Source organism: Mixophyes fleayi, chromosome 2 (assembly GCF_038048845.1).
Source record: "Mixophyes fleayi isolate aMixFle1 chromosome 2, aMixFle1.hap1, whole genome shotgun sequence".
NCBI classification, from domain to species: domain Eukaryota; kingdom Metazoa; phylum Chordata; class Amphibia; order Anura; family Limnodynastidae; genus Mixophyes; species Mixophyes fleayi.
Genome location: NC_134403.1, coordinates 265886571 through 265895269, shown reverse-complemented (window position 1 = coordinate 265895269; position 8699 = coordinate 265886571). Strand labels below are relative to the sequence as shown.

Sequence of the window (8699 nt, the reverse complement as noted above, 5' to 3'; positions counted from 1 at the left end):
GACCCTTAAACTGGCCCTGCCCATAGCAGCCATACCCTCTGCAGTGGCATTAGTTACACCACTGCTGATACCATTTATGAATTGATGCGAAAATGCGCATGATCAGAGACTTAAAATAGATAAATTGTTAATGAAAGTTTAGATAACTGTAGATTAGCTGCAGTGACTTTCAGTAGTCCTAAAAACAGAAAGACTGGAGTGCATATAACAAAGTCTTCAACCATAATCACTGTCTCATGTCAAATTTGTGATAGGTTCCTAAATAGAGTTGATAGATTAGCTAGATATGTAAATGTGTAAATGTTACTATTAGTTCCTTTATATAATGCAGCAATTTAGCTCTAGTGGCCCTTTAAGTCTAGTTGACACCATGGCAACAGCATTAGAACATCAGTCATCATCACTGCATGGCAGGTGGTCAAGGTGACGTCAGTTGTATATATTCAAACTGGCCGTGAGCTCTGGTGGCAGACAGCTCCCACATCACTGTGACTGGCGAACCTTGGATTCATTGCTATACTGAGAGATTTACTATCTGCGCATTTTATACTATATTACCTATTTTATACATATATTTATATATATATATCTTTATATTTTATTACATTGTATATTTGTAATTAGATTTGTTAAGTTATCTATAGTATAGCATTTATTTATAACATATATTGTGGTTTTAGTTTACTTGTTTAGTATTTAATCTTGTATAATATAGTGTATCGTGCTGATTGTCCCTATATTTCTATATTTATTGCCCATTTTAACCCCCACCTTCTTTTTTAACTTCTTTGACGTTGTTTGTCGGGTGTGACGGAGTTGCTGAGAATGGACAGGAGGTAAGTGCAATAAGTCAGTCACTACAAATAGAAGGTTATGGGAGGAGTAGTAGAAGGGGTCACTCTGGTAAGAGGCTAAAAACATTGTGATGTTAGCTGTGGGTATAGTGTCAAATATTATGCAGATACACAATATTACTAACTGAGTGTATAGATGTGTAACTAAGTGTGGTATAGACAGTTATAGATCAAAAATTCTCCATAAAAATGTAAGCAAAAATAAAGCATTCATCCATGCACTCAGTGTGCTAATATGACCCTCAAAATGTGGGACAACTTTATAACCATCCAGGTGCATTAGATATTGGTATGTGCATTATATGTCCCAATATCCATGTGATATAAATATTCACACACAAAAATAACACATGAAATACTGACAGTCTGGTGCCCTCTCACTCTTATTATTCAGTTACAACATAAATGGAATAAATAGTACAAATAGTACAAGGAACATTTTACATTTAAAGAAGGAGATAGTTGTAAAAGTTTAGTAGCTGAATTTTAAAGTGAAATTTTTATTCTTTTCACCATGTACATTTCCATGGTGCAATCCTGCAAAGTAGCTGCATGTCCATTTTAAATCAGCAGTTCCCAAAAGCAGCATGTGGCCCTCATGTTCTAGGTGAGGAGATAGGTGCAATTCTGCATAAAACATTGAACTATAGGGTGCATTTATGGATGCTAAATCACTTATATTTAATTTAAAAATAAGTTTTCATTCATTAGAAGAAAGACAACAGAAGACAATCTGAACTCTGCAAAGAGAAGGAAACTATATGTAGACCAGAGACAACCTCGCACTGCTGACCCTTCTCCTAGCCTGGGACAAGTTGAGAAAGCGGCATTTTACAAATTGCTGGGTATGACTTATTGTCTTAACATGTATTAATATTTATTAAGGACACAAACATTTATTAGGGCCACAATAGACACTTGGAAAACAATAAGTTTGGTTATGCAAAATACATCCACACAGAAGCTATGGAACATGGGAAATCTGGCAGAAAAATGTAAGCAGTAGGACAAGCACTGATGGGGGGATATTTATGCATTAATTTGCAAAAACAAATAATTTTAAAGTGTGAAGTAGAACGTGTACAACTATCAGCTTATCACACAATATGACCTTAGGGATTGACAGACGCTTTTTATCATCATCATCAGTTATTTATTTAGCGCCACTAATACCACAGCGCTGTACAGAGATCTCATTCACATCAGTCCCTGCTCCATTGGAGCTTACAGTCTAAATTCCCTAACACACACACAGACACAGACAGAGAGAGACTAGGATCAATTTTGATAGCAGCCAATTAATCTACTAGTATGTTTTTTAGAGTTACCAAATGTGCCTCTAATGAGAGTGCCCCATATTCAGGTTGCAGTACATAAGTCCCTTGATAAACCATGGTGTCCATCATCGGTATGCGCCATTGCAAGGGATTTCAATGGGAACATTCTGGGAATGCTCCAATATTTACTATCTTGCCAGTGGTAAACTGAGATTTTAGCTCCCAAATCACATTATATGTTTCATAATGCAATATTTTGATTGGAAGCCAAATTCAAGACAATGGAGTCCACAAAGCTTCTTCTTTAGAAGGAGAAACATTTCAACTAATCTTTATATTTTAGTATAATGGTGAATATGGAGAAAGGATACAAAGGGCCACAATACATGTAGAGGGAAACAACAAAACAAAATAGCAGCAATGTCAACATAATAATAAAATATAAAAACAACAGCTATATCTTCAAATAATATCACCCTCTCCAAAAACAAATACCAAAAGAAATCATTTGTTGGGTCTGTTCCCCTCCCCACATATTATGAGGGAAACAATTTAACTTTATATTAGAGGTACTAAGTACTTGTAAGTAAAAATAAATACAATTATCTACTTCAAGATCCAAACGCCCTAAAGCCAAATTTGGCTGAGAGGGGTCCTAGACCTTAAGGACAATCTTTGGGTGAGGTACCTAGTGTTTATATTTCCGGGCCCAGATTAAATGTTTGCAGTGTAGAAAGGTGGAAAACATCACTACTTTCTTATGGTGCATGTATGCACTTAAAGGAGTTATTTGAGCCAATAAATACCCTGCAGTCTTGATTCACAGTAAGAGGTCAGAAAGGATTCAGTCAGCACAACCAGAAAAGAGGTGCGGCAGCAGCTACACAATCACAAGAAGCATGAGTGGCTCAAGGTGCCTTTAAAGCAGCCTGGTGGTGCCAGTATACCCTCCTACAACTGGGGATATCACGTTGGTCTAGTTAGCACTCAAACTTGGTTAGTTGCTGTTTTGGCCAATTTGTGCCAGTCAGAGTAGTGAGTGATAACTAGCTTCTGACAACCAGCAATACCCTATAAACCAAGGTGGCAGAGTAAACACTTTGCATCATGATGCGATTTCAATTTTAGTATACAAAATTCTTTTGGAAGGTACAGTCTAATATGCTACATTACTACACGTATAACATATTGAATAATGTTTTATAAGTAACTGTATAGAAAAGCAGGTGTCCATATCAACCAATGAGATGCTGTCATTTTCTAGTATTTTATGCATGAAAGGAAATGTCTGAATGGCAGCTATGGGCAACATCAACTCTTCTTCACAGTTACCTGCAAAAAAGTTACTATAAATATTCCCCACTAAATCATATAAGACTTGAACATTTCTTGTTTATCATTGCAGAGCACCCTACCATCTACAGCTTTCTGACAATGGATTCGTGCCTGAGAATGTCAGACAAGGTATTTATTTCAATGTTACTTAAGCATTACTATTTTATTCCATTTGCACTCAATAGTGTGTAATACATAGTGATCAGTCTGGTATTACCTTTCACCATGGTAGTGCAAATTGACATAGTTAAAGTTAATGTCTGATTGTTTGGATTTGGTTACCAAAGACTGTCTCTTCCAGCAAGAGGTTGTGTTGTGTCTAATGTTATCTGTAATGTGTTTATACACTCACCTACATTCCTGATTTTAAAATCAGGACATTTTAAGCCATGTCTCTGATCTGCTCAGCCCACATATAGATTCACCAAAACTATGCCCCCAATTCCTATAGCCATGGCGCCAATTTTTGGGAACTCAGCCTTTTTGCCAAAGAAAATGAAACAGAGTCCATGGACAATAGGACTGTTGGAGGATATACATATGTATTTCTCCATTCTGACTATGTAACTGGTATTTGTATTCTAGTACTTACTGGCAATGGTGTTGGTGTACTTCCGGAGAGCCGGCCTATCTGTGAGGGGATACACCTGTGTCAATTTTTACTCCGCACTGTAAGTATTAACCCTTGTTGTCTAGTCATATACAACTGGAATACAACATGAAATATGTCCCAGAAGAACGTTTTAGCCAGGGTCATGGTTTATATAGTCTCCAAGTAAATCATTTACTACATGTCCAGACAATAAAGGATATTGTGTTTCAACTAAACTAAAGCCCCCAAATGACACAGGAACTATGGGTATGATATCAGTTCAAAGCAATGTACAGGATATGTAATACATAATGAGAAAGATTCCCCTCACTCTACCTAATGTGCTATAAAAGAAAAGTAGAAATGTAGGCAGCTTTCAGCACTATGGGGCAGCACTCTGGGGTATATTTAATATTGAAACACTTATCATGGCCATAAGTCTAATCATTAATCTCAGTTTATAGTGACAATATACATATACTTATCTCAGTGCTTCAACATTAATTTATCAGTTGAGCGATACTCAGCTGTGATAGAGAAAAATATGCAGAGTGGTAAAAGTTACTTATCGCTCTAGATACCCCTGTTCTCCTCTGAGCATGTGCGGGGGGCCCAGCACACGCGTGTTACTAGGAACCCTGATTTTACCACATACCTTCCAGACACGCAATAAATGACATCTATTGCCAATACATTAAACCCCCGGCTTCAGCTCCTTCCTCTCTGTCCTTCCCAATCCCCCGTTGTATAACAACCCCCTGCTCATCTTCTATGTATACTCTCTACCATTTCCTGCTCCACTAATGCAATCATACATTTTAATAATCACACAAACCATTGTATTCCTAACTTAATATATTTTGACTTTGATCCATATTTTTTTAATAACCACTAGTGAGCTATATAGTAAGAATAATTCACTAGGCTTTCGATATATCTAGTGTTTGGTTCTGAACTTCTATATATGTTCAATTGTTGGTTTATTGTTATATTTCTGTCTGTTCCCCTTGTACTCAATGTTATTAGAATAATGATAAAAATGAAAATAAAGATATGAAAAATATGCCCTGTAGATATGAAATATGTTATATTATGTCTGCCCTGCCCCCATAAAGTACAGTTTATTTGTGTTGGCAGAAGAACAGCGCCATCTATTTCTAAAATCTATTTACTAATGATATTTTTCATTGTATTCCTTCTACTAATGCCATCCTGAGATGTCACTAACAAAACAGAGATTGTGTTGGATACTTGGATATATGATAAATTATACTGGAGTGGTTATTGTTGGTGGAAATCTCATTAACACATTAAGCAGGGTAACAAGATTTCTTTAGAGCATTTTCACCAGTAGATGGCTCTACCTCTATGATAAATACACCTCTGTCTGTTCTACACCACAGTGTATTCATAGCCTGCACATGTTTTATACACCTGGTGGCTGTATGACAGAAATGTATCTACTCCTTATGGTCTTCTGTTTCTGTAGGGTGCTTGCAAATAAAATGGAGGAAGAAGAACCATCGTACCGCACAATCTATTCCTATGCTGCACAACTTATACCATTCCAGATGTTCCTGAAGAATACCGAAGCCATGTGGGTCAGAATGCAGCTCCAAACACTTGTGACTCTGGAGCAATGTGAAGAGGTGTGTAAAATAGTAGGATAAGTAGAAGTAGAAGAAATTCATGGACCACTATGGGATTCAGCGGAAAAACATCTCTTATAAGCATTGTGCAGTATAATGTATCTGAAAACAACATGTTGCTCCAATTTAACAAAATTAACTTGCAAAGCAGTTTGGAATAGTAATAAGTATTATGATTTACACAGGGATTCTGTTTAATTATGTTCACACAGTGGAATTACTAGACTGTGCCCCAGGGTTGTAGGCTCATTGTCCTGGGTCTACTTTTGTCTAGTTTTAAATTTCCTATCACTGCTCAGTGAGCGCACAGCTGTCAGCACTGTACCGCCAATGACTGGGTACAGCAGAATACATGTAATTGACTCCCAGATTGTAGCAAGGATGAGGGGACGTGCTTCCTAATGACACCATGTGACATTCTGCAAGCCAACCTCACATCTTATGTCAGTGTAGCACCACATGCAGAGAAATAAGGACTGCAGTTGAGAGTAGCATATTGTCCACCCACTGCCTCCATTGCCTACCACCTTCTCTATACACACAGCCAGAATAAGTGAGTCTCCTGGGGGACAATTGGCTCAGAGATGTCACTTGATGGGATTCCTTATAGACTGATGTAATGTGGGTGGGGATCGGTGCACATAATTTTCACATTCGGTTCTATTGACACAGTTAAAGCATATGGGAAGCTCTGGCAAAGTTGTGGATTAATTGTAATACCTACCTGGTAGGGCTTAATGTCAAGCCGACATAAAAGGGAGCTCTCTAAAATTATTAATTGTTATTCACCTTGCTCAATTAGAATGCCATAACGAGCACACATTTTGTGACACAGAAAGCTGTGCAGGAAGTGTTTCTAAGAAAAGACTGGGACACAGCAGAGACTGTTGTAGAGAACCAGAAGGTAGCAGTAATGTGACTATACTGTACTGTTACATATAATTAATTATGAACATTTGACAGTTAAATAACTACCGATGGGCATTTCAGCTGTAAATCATAAATTATTGCGGTAAAAAAGACTATATATGAGCATAAAGTCAAGTGGGAGACTGATCTTTCTAGGGGATTTTCTGCAATTGAAAACAGTAAACTACCCAACATTAAGGAACGTTAAACAAAATGAAATTGTCCCTCTGTAGATGGGGATGTCTCTTAGTATTTCCTAGTATTATGCTCTGAATAACTTAAGGGTAAAGTATTGGTTTAACGGGCTATTGTCATATTGTCACTTGGAAAAATGTCAAAAAAAATTTAGTCAAGTAAAATTAAAAAAGGAACGCTTTTCTCACTGTGAATGGAAAGCTTTTTCAACATTTTCCTATTGACAATATAAACTAAAAGCACTGTATTCCAGAACAATGGAGGTCAACAAAATGTGGGTCCCAATAGCATGTTTCGCATATTTGACAGTGCCTGAAAACAGATTTTGAAGCCCACAAGATGTGCATCTCTATTCTAGAGTATGGATGTCCAATCAGCAGACTTTGAGCCAAATGTGACCCCCAAAATCATCTGTGTGGCCCTCAGGCTCCATATGTTGAATCACAGTTTTTTTTGTATTGTTTATTAGGTGATGAGAGCTGAAGACCACTGGGCTTGGCAAAGGAAACGTAAAGACCATCATGGCGGAGCCATAAGGAAATATGCCAGAAAACCTTGTCACCTCTGTAACCCGCCTCAGCCCTTCTATTTCCCTTTTGCCTACCCTAGAGTAACACTTTATTACATTAACATACCAACATTTTTCTGGAATCCCAATTAAACATAACTCACATTAATTAATCAGAAAATAATTCTTAGAAATAGAGTATAAAGCTAAACATGTAGATACAGACACAACATTATAAGGGTAAATACATCCTAGAGATACTGAGAGAACTGTGATAAAATTAAATAGTCGTACACAATGCCCAGCAGTGATTGCAGGGACTTTTTATAGATTTTTTTCAGGTGTATTTTTGGCCAAACGATTAAACTAAATGACTCTTATTTCATAAATACTCAGATATAATAAGATCATCTATGATAGGAACAATGTAAAACCAGATATAATAAGATCATATATATTAGACACAATGTAAAACCATTTTATACGGTAGATAATATATTATAGTAAAATATGACATGCAATAATTTAGATAAAAGATGACATAAACAGCAAGTAGCAAGTGAAGTATCTTTAATGAACTGATAGAAACACACTTATACGTAGATATAATGATAACATATGCTAGGATACATCAGAAAAAGACAAATTTAAATAGATTGAACTAAACAGAATAAAAAATATTATTAAAACAGTCAATAATCCAGCTACTTGAAGGTAAAATATTGTATTGTATAGGACAGTATGAGAATAAGTGGTCTGATTAGGAAGATGTAAGAATAGTGAATAGATTAAAATAAAGTAAGATATAATAACATTTTTGCAAACACTATGATAAAATTTAGTAAATATTGAATAAAAAAGAAATAAATTATTAGAAGATAAAGAATAATGTTAGGTAGGATAGGTTAGGGCCCTGCTGCAAGAGTCTACCTTGACGTGGTGGCAGGCTTAATAATCTTTTGGTCAAAAATATGCAATTGTGTGGTAATGTTGCATCTCTTCAGCTCTTTTCACCTAGTCAAATAAAAGTAACATATGGATCACATTAATATAATGATTGTAGAAAACAACTAACACCAGCATAGTACATATCTTTAGAAACACTTGATCACATTCTTATGTTTTCCTTGGTGACCTGCTCACCCTTCATCACTGAATTTTATTGCTGACATGTATTCTCTTAAACTATGCTTGTTTACTAAGAATACCCCTTATTCCTGTAATTGCATGTTTTCATAATGTAAATAATTTTGCTTGAAAAAAATATACAAAATAAACTTTTTCCATTTTCTCATACTTGCTTCTTTATGCCTTTCAATATTAACTTTAGAGATCTGCACAGACATCCGTATTTTTGTTTTGGTTTTGGTTCTAAAGCAT

General features: G+C 36.1%; 1 long non-coding RNA gene across 1 annotated transcript; it reads left to right on the top strand.

Moving 5' to 3' along the window:
* The first annotated feature begins 4107 nt into the window (after window positions 1-4107).
* LOC142140387 (uncharacterized) lies at window positions 4108-8469 on the top strand. Its single transcript, XR_012688444.1, has 3 exons — window positions 4108-4137; window positions 5548-5707; window positions 7281-8469. It is a non-coding gene; the product is annotated as an uncharacterized LOC142140387 (long non-coding RNA).
* Window positions 8470-8699: the final 230 nt, after the last annotated feature.